Below are 20,581 nucleotides of genomic sequence, written 5' to 3'. Positions count from 1 at the left end.
TGGATTATCACAAACTGTGTTGAAGCATTAATAAGTGAATGAGAGCAGCTTTATAGGTTTTTAGTTTAGCCAGTTGATTTTTCCTATCCTTATTAAAAAACAAATGGAAATATTAAACTCATTAGTTGCCACAGCATTCCTACTGTTAGCTATGCACTTGCTTATATTTTTCAGCATTTATGCCTCTTGTGCTAAGTGTGTGTGTGTGCGCTAAGTGTGTGTGTGTGCGCTAAGTGTGTGTGTGTGCGCTAAGTGTGTGTGTGTGTGCTAAGTGTGTGTGTGCTAAGTGTGTGTGTGCTAAGTGTGTGTGTGCTAAGTGTGTGTGTGTGTGTGTGCTAAGTGTGTGTGTGTGTGTGCGCTAAGTGTGTGTGTGTGTGCGCTGTGTGTGTGTGTGCTAAGTGTGTGTGTGTGTGTGCTAAGTGTGTGTGTGCGCTAAGTGTGTGTGTGTGTGTGCGCTAAGTGTGTGTGTGTGTGCGCTGTGTGTGTGTGTGTGCTAAGTGTGTGTGTGTGTGTGTGCGCTAAGTGTGTGTGTGTGCGCTAAGTGTGTGTGTGTGCGCTAAGTGTGTGTGTGTGCGCTGTGTGTGTGTGTGTGCGCTGTGTGTGTGTGTGTGTGCTAAGTGTGTGTGTGCTAAGTGTGTGTGTGCTAAGTGTGTGTGTGCTAAGTGTGTGTGTGCTAAGTGTGTGTGTGCTAAGTGTGTGTGTGCTAAGTGTGTGTGTGTGTGTGCTAAGTGTGTGTGTGTGTGTGCTAAGTGTGTGTGTGTGCTAAGTGTGTGTGTGTGTGTGCTAAGTGTGTGTGTGTGTGTGCTAAGTGTGTGTGTGTGTGTGCTAAGTGTGTGTGTGTGTGCTAAGTGTGTGTGTGTGCGCTGTGTGTGTGTGTGCGCTGTGTGTGTGTGTGCTAAGTGTGTGTGTGTGTGTGCTAAGTGTGTGTGTGTGTGTGTGCTAAGTGTGTGTGTGTGTGTGCTAAGTGTGTGTGTGTGTGTGTGCTAAGTGTGTGTGTGTGTGTGCTAAGTGTGTGTGTGTGTGTGTGCTAAGTGTGTGTGTGTGTGTGCTAAGTGTGTGTGTGTGTGTGTGCTAAGTGTGTGTGTGTGTGTGCTAAGTGTGTGTGTGTGTGTGTGTGTGTGTGCTAAGTGTGTGTGTGTGTGTGCTAAGTGTGTGTGTGTGTGTGTGCTAAGTGTGTGTGTGTGTGTGCTAAGTGTGTGTGTGTGTGTGTGCTAAGTGTGTGTGTGTGTGTGCTAAGTGTGTGTGTGTGTGTGTGCTAAGTGTGTGTGTGTGCTAAGTGTGTGTGTGTGCTAAGTGTGTGTGTGTGCTAAGTGTGTGTGTGTGCGCTGTGTGTGTGTGTGTGTGTGTGTGTGTGTGTGCTAAGTGTGTGTGTGCTAAGTGTGTGTGTGCTAAGTGTGTGTGTGTGCTAAGTGTGTGTGTGTGCTAAGTGTGTGTGTGTGCGCTGTGTGTGTGTGTGTGTGCGCTGTGTGTGTGTGTGTGCGCTGTGTGTGTGTGTGCTAAGTGTGTGTGCGCTAAGTGTGTGTGTGCGCGCTGTGTGTGTGTGTGTGCGCTGTGTGTGTGTGTGCTAAGTGTGTGTGTGTGCGCTGTGTGTGTGTGTGTGTGCTAAGTGTGTGTGTGTGCGCTGTGTGTGTGTGTGTGTGCTAAGTGTGTGTGCGCTGTGTGTGTGTGTGTGTGCTAAGTGTGTGTGTGTGCGCTGTGTGTGTGTGTGTGTGCTAAGTGTGTGTGTGTGCGCTGTGTGTGTGTGTGTGCTAAGTGTGTGTGTGTGCGCTGTGTGTGTGTGTGTGTGCTAAGTGTGTGTGTGTGCGCTGTGTGTGTGTGTGTGTGCTAAGTGTGTGTGTGTGCGCTGTGTGTGTGTGTGTGTGCTAAGTGTGTGTGTGTGCGCTGTGTGTGTGTGTGTGTGCGCTAAGTGTGTGTGTGTGCGCTGTGTGTGTGTGTGTGCGCTGTGTGTGTGTGTGTGTGCTAAGTGTGTGTGTGTGCGCTAAGTGTGTGTGTGTGCGCTGTGTGTGTGTGTGTGTGCTAAGTGTGTGTGTGTGTGTGTGTGTGTTATGTGTAACGGGGGAGGAAGAGAGTATGCGCTAAATAGCTAAAAAGGGTAGGGGCTATAACAGTCTATGACAATTTATAACCGTATTTATTTTTCATAAGTTAACCTATTAAAAAATTCTACAATGATTAAAAATAGCATGGATCCATGAATGAAATATAATACAATAACAAATAATACAATAAAATAAAGTGAAAGGCTGTAATCAGCCAGATGTTGAGCCAATACCGAACGTTGCACAAATAAGATGTAACCAATGTAACCAATGTGTAGTGTGACAAAGAATGGTGTTAACAATCAAATATCAACAAATAAAGTCCAAAAATAATGTACAAAACAGTCTCCAGATTAAAGTCTAGTGAGATTTAGGTGTGGTTAATCCTCCTTCAAAGTGTCGTGGAGATGTGCTGAGTAAGAAAAATATGCTCCAAATATATACGTGCTCTAGAATTACAAAAGAAGAGGAAAAATATGTGTATAAAAAATGGAAACACAGAAAAAACTAAATTAAAAATAAAAATGAAAAATGAAAGTGCAAAAAGTGGAAAAAAAACAGAAAAAAACAGCAGTGGTTATGCAAAAATGTGATAAAATGCTGATGAACTAATATCCAAAATGTAAAAAACAACAATGAACCTGTAAAAAAGGACAATAGTGCAAAACCGTTTGTACACAGTAGAAGTATGTGTCTGTTATCAGTAACACTGGTGATGTATTTAACACCTTTATTTATTTTTCAGGCATTCCCACGTCATTCTGAGATATTAACTTATCTGGATAATAAAAAGGTATGAAATCTAATCATTGTTTACAGTGATATCACTAAATCAAGCTCTTGAATATAATTGCTGTTTAAAAAGTGTCTTTTTTAAGGGATATATATATTGTATAGATACATTTGTTTATGCTCTCATTTCTTAAGCCCTGCACATGTGTTAAACACATAGTTATAGTATGCTTTAGAGCAGCAAGACACACACATGTGACGTGCCAATGACAAGAGACAAATGTCTGTATCTACCAATCAGCAGCTAGCTCTCAGTAGCGCATCACTGCTCCTTTTCAACAAATGATACAAAGACAACAAAAGTCAATTTGTAAAAAAGAAGTGGAAATGTTTCTTAAAATTGCATGTGCTATCTGATCCATGAAAGTTTAATCTTGATTTGAATAGTTTATTTTGTAAGCCACACTACATCATTCAGGTGCATGTAGCCGGGTCAGTGATCTGAATCCTGCAGGATGCACTTTAGCCTCTCTGTAGGGAACAAAATAAATAAATATTTGTATGAGCGAGAGATTGTTCCTCCCCATGTGCTGATCTTGGAGCATTTACAGACACTGATTATTGCTATAATAATGAATAGACACCAGCATTCCAGCTAAATATAGCACAGATAAAAAAACTATAGTATTGCTGACTCACTTGCAGTTAAGTTTTATTCCGCCATATTTTTATGTATATTCAAAAAGAAATTTAGAGAAAATACACAGCCCCGTATTTGCAGGATCATCAGTGAATTCTCAGAGACATGGGGGGATTTTTATTTTATGGGGTTGTTCTTCAGGTTTTTTTATTTTAGGGATTTTCTCAGTAACTTAAAGGGACACCGAACCCATTTTTTTTTTCTTTCATGATTCAGATAGAGCATGAAATTTTAAGCAACTTTCTAATTTACTCCTATTATCAATTTTTCTTCATTCTCTTGCTATCTTTATTTTAAAAGCAGGAATGTAAATCTTAGCAGCCAGCCCATTTTAGGTTCAGCACCATGGATAGCGCTTGTTTATTTGATGCTTTCAGTTACCCTCCAATAAGCAAGCATAACCCAAGTTCTCAACCAAAAATGGTCCGGCTCCTATGCATCATATTCCTGCTTTTTAAATAAAGATAGCAAGAGAACGAAGAAAATTTGATAATAGGAGTAAATTAGAAAGTTGCTTAAAATTACATGCTCTATCTGAATCATAAAAGAAAATTTTTGGGTTTAGTGTCCCTTTAACCTAAGGAGCCCTGTGTGTGCAGAGAGACAAAGGTGACATTTTTATTGTACCTAAGAATAAAATGATGCATTGGTGTTTTTCAGCTGTCTGGCTTTATTTCCTGCATTGCTCCCAATGTGCTCACCCACAAGTAGATGGTGAGGACCCCCAGCAAGAGCTGATAAGTGCAGCCATTCACACGGTCACACATAGCTGGAGGACTGGATTATGAATATCAGTTAGAATTGTTAAGCAAATAATAAGTGCATAGATAGCATTTCTAAAGGGATATTGGCCACAGTAAGAATATTATTTTAGTAGCCCGTTTCTAAGTAGCTTCAGCAGATAAGAGGCTTTTTAAACTAGAGAGACCTAAACTACAAAGTGATTTGCCCGTTACTTTCTACAAAGTTTGGGCTAGAGTACAAATGGAGCGGTATTTAATGCTCCCGGTCGAGTGTTAACTCCGCTAGATGTAAGCTTTTTGCATTGGTCTGGTAGTGCTCGTATTATAAATTGAAAGTAAAAAAAAGTCAAAATTAAATTTTCATGATTCAGATAGGGCATGCAATTTTAAACAACTTTACAATTTACTTTTAGCATTATATTTGCTTTGTTCTCTTGGTGTTCTTAGTTGAATATCTAAACCTAGGTACGCTCGTATGCTAATTTCTAAGACCTTGAAGGCGGCTCCTTATTAGGGCTGAGTTAGACTAGTCGATCGGTCTCTCATTGTTCTAATAGTACGACATTAGTCGATTACTGATATATTAATTTCGCTATATTTTGATAGCTTAAAACAGCCTGTAGCCAGCCTACCAGCCTGTAGCCTTAGCCTAAGCCTACTACCGATTGCGGATTGTTTTACTTGGCGGCAGTTATGATGACGTGTTATTTTGTACTCGTAGTAGAGAAAACACATTTTGCAAAAAATGGCATCTTCAACAAAAAAATATTTTGAAAAACTACATGAAAAGGAAGTTTAGTGCAACATTTGCGGCGTGCAATTGCAGTACAATAAATCCACGACTTCCATGTTAAGCCACCTAAAAATCAAACACCCGTCTGCATTGGTAGCGCCAAACATTTTACAATTACATTAAAAATATTTTGCATTCAATACCTATTTTCTGGCAAGAGTGGTGCTTTTGACTAGTCAATTGTAAAAATATTAGTCATGCACACCCCTACTCCTTATCTCAGTGCATTTTGACAGTAGACAGCGCTAGTTCATGTGTGCCGTAAAGCTAACATTGTGCTCACTCCCTTGGAGTTACTTATGAGTCAGCACTAATTGGTTAAAAGAACTAAAATAAGGGGGCAGTCTCCAGAGGCTTAGATACAAGGTAATCACAGAGGTAGAAAGTGTATTAATATAACTGTGCTGGTTATGCAAAACTGGGGAATGGGTAATAAAGGGATTATCTATCTTTTTAAACAAACATTTTGGTGTAGACTGCCCCTTTAAATAATGTAACCACATCTGCATACGACTCAGAGTAATGCTTGAATGTATCACAATGCCTAGCATTTATTTAGTGTCATTTTAATCTTTATCTCTGTTCTTTTAAATGCTGATTTTATTTTAAATTCCAGTTACATTACAAAAATGCTGTTGTGTTTTCTTCTATAAGGTACGACGAGTCCACGGATTCATCCTTTACTTGTGGGATATTATCCTCCTGCTAACAGGAAGTGGCAAAGAGCACCACAGCAGAGCTGTCTATATAGCTCCTCCCTTAGCTCCACCCCCCAGTCATTCTCTTTGCCTACTCTAAGTACTATGAAGGGTAAAGTGAAAGAGGTGATAAAATATTAGTTTTTAATTTCTTCAAGCAAGAGTTTTTTGTTTTAAATGGTACCGGTGTGTACTATTTACTCTCAGGCAGCAGATGGATGAAGAATTCTGCCTAGAGGATGATGATCTTAGCATTTGTAACTAAGATCCAGTGCTGTTCCCACAGAGGCTGAGGAGTACAGGAAACTTCAGTGTGAGGAACGTTTTCATGCTATACAGCAGTGAGGTATGTTCAGTCATATTTTTCTGGAGAGACTGTGGTATTTCAGAAAGGCTGACAGTATCCCCATAAGGGTAAGGGTAAGCAGTAATCCTAAGAGCTATAGAAAGGCATTACTAAGCTTGCATAAGGGGCTATTAAAAAATGGTTGACACAGAGTTTTTGAATGTTTGTGGGCAAACGTTTGATGAACTGGGAGTGCTGTTAACGTTTTGTTGGCAATAACGTTTTTTGGGCATCTTTATTGAGGGTACACTTGGCTTCTTTTTTGGGTCTCAGAACCCACATGGCTAGTTTAAAACCGCTCTGGTACGGTTCTTTGAGGCTTTAGAGACATCGAGTGAGATGGGCGGGGCCTAATTTCGTGCCTCAGATGCGCAGTTATTTTCACTCAGCAAGCTCCAACTCCTGAGGGCCCTTGTGAATGTTTTGGGCCAAATCGAAGCTTTAACCCCATATTTTCAATCCCTGAGGGCAGGTAGGCGCCACAGCAGGGCTGTGGCAAGGTGCTGGGGGTGTTTTTTTCCGGATTTAGGCCTTATTTCAATCCGGTTTGCACAATAAAGGGTTACATTGTCTTGTGGGGAAAACTTAACTACACATATTGGGTCTGCTGTAAAAAATGTGAAAAATTTGGTGCATTTTAAAGCAGTTTTGCAGAACGTGTATGCTTTTTTTCTCTTAAAGGCGCAGTACCGTTTTTTAAGATTGTTATTTTTTTCACTAAATAAAGTGTTTTCATGCTTGTTTGTAGTCATTACTAGCCTGTTCAACATGTCTGACATTGAAGAAAATCATTGTTCAATATGTTTAGAAGCCATTGTGGAACCCCCACTTAGAATGTGTCCCTCATGCACTGAAAGGTCAATAAATTGCAAAGAACATATTTTAGCTACTAAAAGTATGTTGCAGGATGATTTTCAGTCAGAAGGGAATCAGGTTATGCCATCTAATTCTCCCCAAGTGTCACAACCATTAACGCCCGCACAAGCGACGCCAAGTACTTCTAGTGCGTCTAATTCTTTCACCCTGCAAGATACGGCCGCAGTTATGAATACTGCCCTCATAGAGGTTTTATCTAAGCTGCCTGGGTTGCAGGGGAAGTGCAGTAGGTCTGGTGTGAGAACAAATGCTGAGCCCTCTGTCGCTTTATTAGCCATATCCGATGTACCCTCACAATGTTCTGAGTTGGGGGTGAGGGATTTGCTGTCTGAGGGAGAGATTTCTGATTCAGGAAAGATGTTCCCTCAGACTCAGATATGACGGCTTTTAAATTTAAACTAGAACACCTCCGCTTATTGCTCAGGGAGGTTTTAGCGACTCTGGATGATTGTGGCCCTATTGTAGTTCCAGAGAAATTGTGTAAAATGGACAGATTTCTAGAGGTCCCTGCCTACACTGATGTTTTTCCGGTCCCTAAGAGGATTTCGGACATTGTTACTAAGGAGTGGGATAGACCAGGTATTCCGTTCGCTCCTCCTCCTTTTAAGAAAATGTTTCCCATATCAGACACCATGCGGGACTCGTGGCAGACGGTCCCTAAGGTGGAGGCAGCTATTTCTACCCTGGCTAAGCGTACAACTATACCTATTGAGGACAGTTCTGCTTTCAAAGATCCTATGGATTAAAAATTAGAGGGTCTCCTAAAGAAAATATTTGTTCATCAGGGTTTTCTTCTCCAACCTATAGCGTGCATTGTTCCTGTAACTACTGCAGCTGCTTTTTGGTTCGAGGCTCTGGAGGAGGCTCTTCAGGTTGAGACCCCATTAGATGATATTCTGGATAGAATTAGGGCTCTCAAGCTAGCTAATTATTTCATTACAGATGCTGCTTTTCAACTGGCTAAATTAGCGGCAAAGAATTCAAGTTTTGCCATTTTAGCGCGTAGAGCGTTATGGCTTAAGGCCTGGTCTGCTGATGTGTCATCAAAATCTAAGCTTTTAGCCATCCCTTTCAAAGGTAAGACCCTATTCGGGCCTGAACTGAAAGAGATAATTTCAAACATCACTGGAGGGAAAGGCCATGCTCTTCCTCCGGATAAGACAAATAAGATGAGGACCAAACAACATAATTTTCGTTCCTTTCGAAACTTCAAAGGTGGTCCCTCTACCTCTTCCACTGCTGCAAAACAAGATTGGAATTTTGCTCAATCCAAGTCAGTCTGGAGACCTAACCAGACTTGGAACAAAGGTAAACAGGCAAAGAAGCCCGCTGCTGCCACCAAGGCAGCATGATGGGGTAGCCCCCGATCCGGGACCGGATCTAGTAGGGGGCAGACTTTCTCTCTTTGCTCAGGCTTGGGCAAGAGAGGTTCAGGACTCCTGGGCTTTAGAAATCGTAACCCAGGGGTATCTTCTAGATTTCAAAGATTCTCCTCCAAGGGGGAGATTCCATCTTTCTCAATTGTCTGCAAACCAGACAAAAAGAGAGGCGTTCTTACACTGTGTAGAAGACCTATATACCATTGGAGTGATCCGCCCAGTTCCGAAAGCAGAACAGGGGCAGGGGTTTTACTCCAATCTGTTTGTGGTTCCCAAAAAAGAGGGAACCTTCAGACCAATTTTAGATCTCAAGATCCTAAACAAATTCCTCAGAGTCCCATCCTTCAAGATGGAGACCATTCAGACTATTTTACCAGTGATCCAGGAGGGTCAATATATGACTACCGTGGACTTAAAGGATGCGTATCTACACATCCCTATCCACAAAGATCATCACCAGTTCCTCAGGTTCGCCTTTCTGGACAAGCATTACCAGTTTGTGGCTCTTCCCTTCGGGTTTGCCACAGCTCCCAGAATTTTCACAAAGGTGCTAGGGTCCCTTCTGGCGGTTCTAAGGCCGCGGGGCATAGCAGTGGCGCCTTATCTGGACGATATCTTAATTCAGGCGTCGACTTACCAACTAGCCAAGTCTCACACGGACATCGTGTTGGCTTTTCTAAGATCTCACGGGTGGAAGGTGAACGTAAAAAAGAGTTCACTTATCCCTCTCACAAGAGTTCCATTCCTGGGAACTCTGATAGATTCGGTGGACATGAAAATTTTTCTGACGGAGGTCAGGAAATCAAAGATTTTAACCACCTGCCGAGCTCTTCATTCCATTCCTCGGCCGTTAGTGGCTCAGTGTATGGAGGTAATCGGACTAATGGTAGCGGCAATGGACATAGTTCCGTTTGCTCGCTTGCATCTCAGACCACTGCAACTATGCATGCTCAAGCAGTGGAATGGGGATTATGCAGATTTATCTCCTAAGATAAATCTGGATCAAGAGACCAGAGACTCTCTTCTTTGGTGGTTGTCACAGGATCATCTGTCCCAGGGAATGTTTTTCTGCAGGCCAGCGTGGGTCATAGTGACGACGGACGCCAGCCTATTGGGCTGGAGTGCAGTCTGAAATTCCCTGAAAGCACAGGGTTTATGGACTCAGGAGCAGGCTCTCCTCCCGATAAATATTCTAGAACTGAGAGTGATATTCAACGCGCTTCAGGCGTGGCCTCAGCTGGATTCGGCCATATTCATAAGATTCCAGTCGGGCAATATCTCGACTGTAGCATATATCAATCATCAGGGGGGAACAAAGAGTTCTCTAGCGATGATAGAGGTTACCAAAATAATTTGATGGGCAGAGACTCACTCTTGCCATCTATCAGCAATCTATATCCCAGGAGTGGAGAACTGGGAAGCGGATTTTCTAAGTCGTCAGACTTTTTATCCGGGGGAGTGGGAACTCCATCCGGAGGTGTTTGCATAATTGATTCAGCAATGGGGCACACCAGAATTGGATCTGATGGCGTCTCGTCAGAACGCCAAACTTCCTTGTTACGGGTCCAGGTCAAGGGATCCTCAGGCAGTACTGATAGATGCTCTAGCAGTACCCTGGTCGTTCAACCTGGCTTATGTGTTTCCACCATTTCCTCTCCTTCCTCGTTTGATTGCCACAATCAAACAGGAGAGAGCTTTGGCGATTTTGATAGCACCTGCGTGGCCACACAGGACTTGGTATGCAGACCTGGTGGACATGTCATCTCTTCCACCATGGACTCTGCCACTGAGACAGGACCTTCTGATTCAAGGTCCATTCTAGCATCCAAATCTAGTTTCTCTGCGGCTGACTGCTTGGAGATTGAACACTTGATTTTATCCAAGCGGGGTTTCTCTGAGTCGGTCATAGATACCTTGATTCCGGCTCGAAAGCCTGTCACCAGGAAAATGTATCATAAGATATGGCGTAAATATCTTTATTGGTGCAAATCCAAAGGCTACTCATGGAGTAAGATCAAGATTCCTAGGATTTTGTCCTTTCTCGAAGAAGGATTGGAGAAGGGGCTATCAGCTAGTTCCTTAAAGGGACAGATATCTGCTTTATCAATTCTACTGCACAAGCGTCTGGCAGATGTTTCAGACGTTCAGTCGTTCTGTCAGGCTTTAGTTAGAATCAAGCCTGTGTTTAAACCTGTTGCTCCGCCATGGAGTTTGAATTTAGTTCTTAAAGTTCTTCAAGGGGTTCCATTTGAACCTATGCATTCCATAGATATTAAGCTTCTATCTTGGAAAGTTCTGTTTTTAGTTGTTATCTCTTCGGCTCGAAGAGTTTCTGAACTATCTGCATTGCAATGCGACTCGCCTTATCTTGTTTTCCATGCTGATAAGGTGGTTTTGCGTACCAAACCTGGATTCCTTCCTAAGGTTGTTACTAATAAGAATATTAATCAGGAAATTGTTGTTCTTTCCCTGTGTCCTAATCCTTCCTCTAAGAAGGAGCGTCTGTTGCACAACTTGGACGTGGTTCGTGTCTTGAAGTTTTACTTGCAAGCAACCAAAGATTTCCGTCAAACATCTTCTTTGTTTGTTGTCTATTCTGGAAAACGTAGAGGACAAAAAGCTATGGCTACCTCTCTTGCCTTTTGATTGAAAAGCATCATCCGTTTGGCATACGAGCCTGCTGGACAGCAGTCTCCTGAAAGGATTACAGCTCACTCTACTAGAGCGGTGGCTTCCACATGGGCTTTTAAAAATGATGCATCTGTTGAACAGATTTATAAGGCTGCGACTTGGTCTTCGCTTGATACCTTTTCCAAATTTTACAAATGTGATACTTTTGCTTTTTCAGAGGCTATTTTTGGGAGAAAAATTCTTCAAGCAGTGGTGCCTTCTGTTTAACCATCTGTCTTGTCCCTCCCGTTCATCCGTGTCCTGTAGCTTTGGTATTGTATCCCACAAGTAAAGGTTGAATCCGTGGACTCGTCGCACCTTATAGAAGAAAAGTAAATTTATGCTTACCTGATAAATTAATTTCTTCTATGGTACGACGAGTCCACGGCCCGCCCTGTCATTTTAAGACAGATTTTATTTTTTTATTTAAAACTTCAGTCACCTCTGCTCCTTTTAGTTTCTCCTTTTTCTTCCTGTACCTTCGGTCGAATGACTGGGGGGTGGAGCTATTTAGGCAGCTCTGCTGTGGTGCTCATTGCCACTTCCTGTTAGCAGGAGGATAATATCCCACAAGTAAAGGATGAATCCGTGGACTCGTCGTACCATAGAAGAAATTAATTTATCACGTAAGCATAAATTTACTTTTTATATGAGACCGCAAGTCTATGAATAGTTAAATACTCATTATTTTCTCTGTTACACATACAATATATTCATAGTGTTTTGTTTCCCAGTGCAACTTGTCGCTAACCATTATGAAGAAGACTTCTCAGCTGAAGTCATCAGGCAGCCCAGCCATTAGAACGCCATCTCCTTCTAGCAAGCAACGAAAAGCTGAGGCTTATAAAGCAAAAGGCGCAACAAACCGCCATCCTGAGATGACGGGAGATAGTGAGGCATCAGAAAGCGAAGCAGATAAAGGTAAAGTAGCTTGTGCACAGATATCTGTGTGTTACTTGTAACAGTCATTAATAGGGCAGTAGGAATAACTTGTATTATCTTTATGTCTAACCAATTTAACCGCTTAGGAGCAAAAGACGGATGCAGTGCATTGCACAAGTACCTGTTGCAGCTCTGTCAGCCAAGTGGACGAGACAGACAGCAAAAGGCTATGATATGACACACCGTACAGTGTTCCACACTGAAATAATCCCATTGCATTTCAGTTCTTGTTTTTACTGTATTCAGGACCATTAGCATTGGCTGGGTACAATATGGGCTCCAGTTATTATCCACGGACGGACAGGGGCGTACATATTTGCCACTGGCCTCCCAACTTCTCCTCTGGTGGGCAGCAATCCGCTGCCCGCATTTACTATTGCAAGAGGTGGAGAACAGGGCAGGGAAGCTGCGGTCTGATGACCGCTGCTTGATTAATACTGACTTCTTCATAATGTGCGAACCTGCAGTCAAAGGGGGGGAGAAGGGATTGATAAATCATGTCTATATGTCTTATGCATGCAAAGATAAATAGCTACAGATTATATAGTGACACTAATGTAACGCGTTTGTTTATATAACAATGTGTATGACATAGCTACAGATTATATAGTGACACTAATGTAACGTGTTTGTGTATATAGCAATGTGTATGACATAGCTACAGATCATATAGTGACACTAATGTAACATGTTTGTGTATATAACAATGTGTAGGACATAGCTACAGATTATATAGTGTTACTAATGTAACGCGTTTGTGTATATAACAATGTATATGACATAGCTACAGATTATATAGTGACACTAATGTAACGCGTTTGTTTATATAACAATGTATATGACATAGCTACAGATTATATAGTGACACTAATGTAATGTATTTGTGTATATAACAATGTATATGACATAGCTACAGATTATATAATGACACTAATGTAATGTGTTTGTGTATATGACATAGCTACAGATTATATAGTAATACTAATGTAACGCGTTTGTGTATATAACAATGTGTATGACATAGCTACAGATTATATAGTGACACTATTGTAACATGTTTGTATATAACAATGTGTATGACATAGCTACAGATTATATAGTGACACTAATGTAACGTGTTTGTGTATATAACAATGTGTATGACATAGCTACAGATTATATAGTGACACTAATGTAACGTGTTTGTGTATATAACAATGTGTATGACATAGCTACAGATTATATAGTAACACTAATGTAACATGTTTGTGTATATAACAATGTGTAGGACATAGCTACAGATTATATAGTGTTACTAATGTAACGCGTTTGTGTATATAACAATGTATATGACATAGCTACAGATTATATAGTGACACTAATGTAACGCGTTTGTGTATATAACAATGTATATGACATAGCTACAGATTATATAGTGACACTAATGTAATGTATTTGTGTATATAACAATGTATATGACATAGCTACAGATTATATAATGACACTAATGTAATGTGTTTGTGTATATAACAATGTATATGACATAGCTACAGATTATATAGTAATACTAATGTAACGCGTTTGTGTATATAACAATGTGTATGACATAGCTACAGATTATATAGTGACACTAATGTAACGCGTTTGTGTATATAACAATGTATATGACATAGCTACAGATTATATATTGACACTAATGTAACGTGTCTGTGTATATAACAATGTATATGACATAGCTACAGATTATATAGTGATACTAATGTAACGCGTTTGTGTATATAACAATGTGTATGACATAGCTACAGATTATATAGTGACACTAATGTAACGTGTCTGTGTATATAACAATGTATATGACATAGCTACAGATTATATAATGACACTAATGTAACGTGTTTGTGTATATAACAATGTGTATGACATAGCTACAGATTAGATAGTGACAATAATGTAACATGTTTGTGTATATAACAATGTGTATGACATAGCTACAGATTATATAGTGACACTAATGTAACATGTTTGTGTATATAACAATGTGTATGACATAGCTACAGATTATATAGTGACACTAATGTAACATGTTTGTGTATATAACAATGTGTATGACATAACTACAGATTATATAGTGACACTAATGTAATGTATTTGTGTATATAACTATGTGTATGACATAGCTACAGATTATATAGTGACACTAATGTAACATGTTTGTGTATATAACAATGTATATGACATAGCTACAGATTATATAGTGACACTAATATAACGTGTTTGTGTATATAACAATGTGTATGACATAGCTACAGATTATATAGTGACACTAATGTAACGTGTTTGTGTATATAACAATGTGTATGACATAGCTACAGATTATATAGTGACACTAATGTAACATGTTTGTGTATATAACAATGTGTATGACATAGCTACAGATTATATAGTGACACTAATGTAACGTGTTTGTGTATATAACAATGTGTATGACATAGCTACAGATTATATAGTGACACTAATGTAACGCATTTGTGTATATAACAATGTGTATGACATAGCTACAGATTATATAGTGACACTAATGTAACGTGTTTGTGTATATAACAATGTGTATGACATAGCTACAGATTATATAGTGACACTAATGTAACATGTTTGTGTATATAACAATGTGTATGACATAGCTACAGATTATATAGTGACACTAATATAACGTGTTTGTGTATATAACAATGTGTATGACATAGCTACAGATTATATAGTGACACTAATGTAACGTGTTTGTGTATATAACAATGTGTATGACATAGCTACAGATTATATAGTGACACTAATGTAACGTGTTTGTGTATATAACAATGTGTATGACATAGCTACAGATTATATAGTGACACTAATGTAACGTGTTTGTGTATATAACAATGTATATGACATAGCTACAGATTATATAGTGACACTAATGTAACATGTTTGTGTATATAACAATGTGTATGACATAGCTACAGATTATATAATGACACTAATGTAACGTGTTTGTGTATATAACAATGTGTATGACATAGCTACAGATTATATAGTGATACTAATGTAACATGTTTGTGTATATAACAATGTGTATGACATAGCTACAGATTATATAGTGACACTAATGTAACGTGTTTGTGTATATAACAATGTGTATGACATAGCTACAGATTATATAGTGACACTAATGTAACATGTTTGTGTATATAACAATGTATATGACATAGCTACAGATTATATAGTGACACTAATGTAACGCGTTTGTGTATATAACAATGTGTATGACATAGCTACAGATTATATAGTGACACTAATGTAACGTGTTTGTGTATATAACAATGTGTATGACATAGCTACAGATTATATAGTGACACTAATGTAACGTGTTTGTGTATATAACAATGTGTATGACATAGCTACAGATTATATAGTGACACTAAAGTAACGCATTTGTGTATATAACAATGTGTATGACATAGCTACAGATTATATAGTGACACTAAATTAACTATTATATTTTTGTGTATATAACAATGTGTATGACATAGCTACAGATTATATAGTGATACTAATGTAACGCATTTGTGTAAATAACAATGTGTATGACATAGCTACAGATTATATAGTGACACTAATGTAACGTGTTTGTGTATATAACAATGTGTATGACATAGCTACAGATTATATAGTGACACTAAAGTAACGCATTTGTGTATATAATAATGTGTATGACATAGCTACAGATTATATAGTGACACTAATGTAACATGTTTGTGTATATAACAATGTGTATGACATAGCTACAGATTATATAGTGACACTAATATAACGTGTTTGTGTATATAACAATGTGTATGACATAGCTACAGATTATATAGTGACACTAATGTAACGTGTTTGTGTATATAACAATGTGTATGACATAGCTACAGATTATATAGTGATACTAATGTAACGTGTTTGTGTATATAACAATGTGTATGACATAGCTACAGATTATATAGTGACACTAATATAACGTGTTTGTGTATATAACAATGTGTATGACATAGCTACAGATTATATAGTGACACTAATGTAACGTGTCTGTGTATATAACAATGTGTATGACATAGCTACAGATTATATAGTGACACTAATGTAACATGTTTGTGTATATAATAATGTGTAGGACATAGCTACAGATTATATAGTGATACTAATGTAACATGTCTGTGTATATAACAATGTGTATGACATAGCTACAGATTATATAGTGACACTAATGTAACATGTTTGTGTATATAACAATGTATATGACATAGCTACAGATTATATAGTGATACTAATGTAACGTGTCTGTGTATATAACAATGTGTATGACATAGCTACAAATTATATAGTGACACTAAAGTAACTATTATATTTTTGTGTATATAACAATGTATATGACATAGCTACAGATTATATAGTGATACTAATGTAACGCATTTGTGTATATAACAATGTGTATGACATAGCTACAAATTATATAGTGACACTAATGTAACATGTTTGCGTATATAACAATGTGTATGACATAGCTACAGATTATATAGTGACACTAATGTAACGTGTCTGTGTATATAACAATGTGTATGACATAGCTACAGATTATATAGTGACACTAATGTAACGTGTCTGTGTATATAACAATGTGTATGACATAGCTACAGATTATATAGTGACACTAATGTAACGCATTTGTGTATATAACAATGTGTATGACATAGCTACAAATTATATAGTGACACTAAAGTAACTATTATATTTTTGTGTATATAACAATGTATATGACATAGCTACAGATTATATAGTGATACTAATGTAACGCATTTGTGTATATAACAATGTGTATGACATAGCTACAAATTATATAGTGACACTAATGTAACATGTTTGCGTATATAACAATGTGTATGACATAGCTACAGATTATATAGTGACACTAATGTAACGTGTCTGTGTATATAACAATGTGTATGACATAGCTACAGATTATATAGTAATACTAATGTAACACGTTTGTGTATATAACAATGTGTATGACATAGCTACAGATTATATAGTGACACTAATGTAACGTGTCTGTGTATATAACAATGTGTATGACATAGCTACAGATTATATAGTGACACTAATGTAACGTGTCTGTGTATATAACAATGTGTATGACATAGCTACAGATTATATAGTGATACTAATGTAACGCATTTGTGTATATAACAATGTGTATGACATAGCTACAGATTATATAGTGACACTAATGTAACGTGTCTGTGTATATAACAATGTGTATGACATAGCTACAGATTATATAGTGACACTAATGTAACGTGTCTGTGTATATAACAATGTGTATGACATAGCTACAGATTATATAGTGACACTAATGTAACGTGTCTGTGTATATAACAATGTGTATGACATAACTACAGATTATATAGTGACACTAATGTAACATGTTTGTGTATATAACAATGTGTATGACATAGCTACAGATTATATAGTGACACTAATGTAACATGTTTGTGTATATAATAATGTGTAGGACATAGCTACAGATTATATAGTGATACTAATGTAACGTGTCTGTGTATATAACTATGTGTATGACATAGCTACAGATTATATAGTGATACTAATGTAACGCATTTGTGTATATAACAATGTGTATGGCATAGCTACAGATTATATAGTGACACTAATGTAACACGTTTGTGTATATAACAATGTGTATGACATAGCTACAGATTATATAGTGACACTAATATAACGTGTTTGTGTATATAACAATGTGTATGACATAGCTACAGATTATATAGTGACACTAATGTAACGTGTCTGTGTATATAACAATGTGTAGGACATAGCTACAGATTATATAGTGACACTAATGTAACGTGTCTGTGTATATAACAATGTGTATGACATAGCTACAGATTATATAGTGACACTAATGTAACGTGTCTGTGTATATAACAATGTGTATGACATAGCTACAGATTATATAGTGACACTAATGTAACGTGTCTGTGTATATAACAATGTGTATGACATAGCTACAGATTATATAGTGACACTAATGTAACATGTTTGTGTATATAATAATGTGTATGACATAGCTACAGATTATATAGTGACACTAATGTAACATGTTTGTGTATATAACAATGTGTATGACATAGCTACAGATTATATAGTGATACTAATGTAACGTGTTTGTGTATATAACAATGTGTATGACATAGCTACAGATTATATAGTGACACTAATGTAACATGTTTGTGTATATAACAATGTGTATGACATAGCTACAGATTATATAGTGATACTAATGTAACGTGTTTGTGTATATAACAATGTGTATGACATAGCTACAGATTATATAGTGACACTAATGTAACGTGTTTGTGTATATAACAATGTGTATGACATAGCTACAGATTATATAGTGACACTAATATAACGTGTTTGTGTATATAACAATGTGTATGACATAGCTACAGATTATATAGTGACACTAATGTAACGTGTTTGTGTATATAACAATGTGTATGACATAACTACAGATTATATAGTGACACTAATGTAACATGTTTGTGTATATAACAATGTGTATGACATAGCTACAGATTATATAGTGACACTAATGTAACGTGTCTGTGTATATAACAATGTGTAGGACATAGCTACAGATTATATAGTGACACTAATGTAACGTGTCTGTGTATATAACAATGTGTATGACATAGCTACAGATTATATAGTGACACTAATGTAACGTGTCTGTGTATATAACAATGTGTAGGACATAGCTACAGATTATATAGTGACACTAATGTAACGTGTCTGTGTATATAACAATGTGTATGACATAGCTACAGATTATATAGTGACACTAATGTAACGTGTCTGTGTATATAACAATGTGTATGACATAGCTACAGATTATATAGTGACACTAATGTAACGCATTTGTGTATATAACTATGTGTATGACATAGCTACAGATTATATAGTGACACTAATGTAACGTGTTTGTGTATATAATAATGTGTAGGACATAGCTACAGATTATATAGTGATACTAATGTAACGCGTTTGTGTATATAACAATGTGTATGACATAGCTACAGATTATATAGTGACACTAATGTAACGTGTTTGTGTATATAATAATGTGTAGGACATAGCTACAGATTATATAGTGATACTAATGTAACGCGTTTGTGTATATAACAATGTGTATGACATAGCTACAGATTATATAGTGACACTAATGTAACATGTTTGTGTATATAATAATGTGTAGGACATAGCTACAGATTATATAGTGACACTAATGTAACGTGTTTGTGTATATAATAATGTGTAGGACATAGCTACAGATTATATAGTGATACTAATGTAACGCGTTTGTGTATATAACAATGTGTATGACATAGCTACAGATTATATAGTGACACTAATGTAACATGTTTGTGTATATAATAATGTGTAGGACATAGCTACAGATTATATAGTGACACTAATGTAACGCGTTTGTGTATATAACAATGTGTATGACATAGCTACAGATTATATAGTGATACTAATGTAACACGTTTGTGTATATAACAATGTGTATGACATAGCTACAGATTATATAGTGACACTAATGTAACGCGTTTGTGTATATAACAATGTATATGACATAGCTACAGATTATATAGTGACACTAATGTAACGTGTCTGTGTATATAACAATGTGTATGACATAGCTACAGATTATATAGTGACACTAATGTAACGCGTTTGTGTAAATAACAATGTGTATGACATAGCTACAGATTATATAGTGACACTAATGTAACGTGTCTGTGTATATAACAATGTGTATGACATAGCTACAAATTATATAGTGACACTAAAGTAACTATTATATTTTTGTGTATATAACCAATATAGATAAATAAATAAAAGCCATTTGTCATGCATTTAACACAGGATATTTTTATGCATTAGGCACAGAGGCCGGTATTCGCTACATCACAGAAACTCTTATACAAAAACTAACTAAGCAAGAAAACTTGGCGCATATAAACTCGTTAAGCCTTTCCCTGTCTAAAGATGGCGGCAAAAAATTCAAGGTTAGTATTTGATTCTGCTGGTAAATTATTCAGATAGATTGTTCCTTTCCTGGCTTTAGACTCTGGGTATTATAATAAAGGTTTTATGTTTTCTTGCAATAAGTGTCAGCCGTAAAGGATCAGCCCAGGATTCTACCCAACTGCTAGCGTGAAAAGTAAAACACACACTAGCACACTGAGAAATATCCAGGACGTGACCCACTCAGGAATGATTAAAGCAAATGTCCCTTTAAGCAGGTTAGCAAACAAACAGAGAGGTAATCCTTTTAGCAGGTTTGATAAAGCAAATGTCCCTTTAAGCAGGTTAGCAAACAAACAGAGGAGTAATCCTTTTAGCAGGTTTGATAAAGCAAATGTCCCTTTAAGCAGGTTAGCAAATAAACAGAGGGGTAATCCTTTTAGCAGGTTTGATAAAGCAAATGTCCCTTTAAGCAGGTTAGCAAATAAACAGAGGGGTAATCCTTTTAGCAGGTTTGATAAAGCAAATGTCCCTTTAAGCAGGTTAGCAAATAA

The sequence above is a fragment of the Bombina bombina genome, chromosome 12, assembly GCF_027579735.1.
Source record: "Bombina bombina isolate aBomBom1 chromosome 12, aBomBom1.pri, whole genome shotgun sequence".
Taxonomy (NCBI): Eukaryota; Metazoa; Chordata; class Amphibia; order Anura; family Bombinatoridae; genus Bombina; species Bombina bombina.
Note: the sequence above shows the minus strand (reverse complement) of the source record.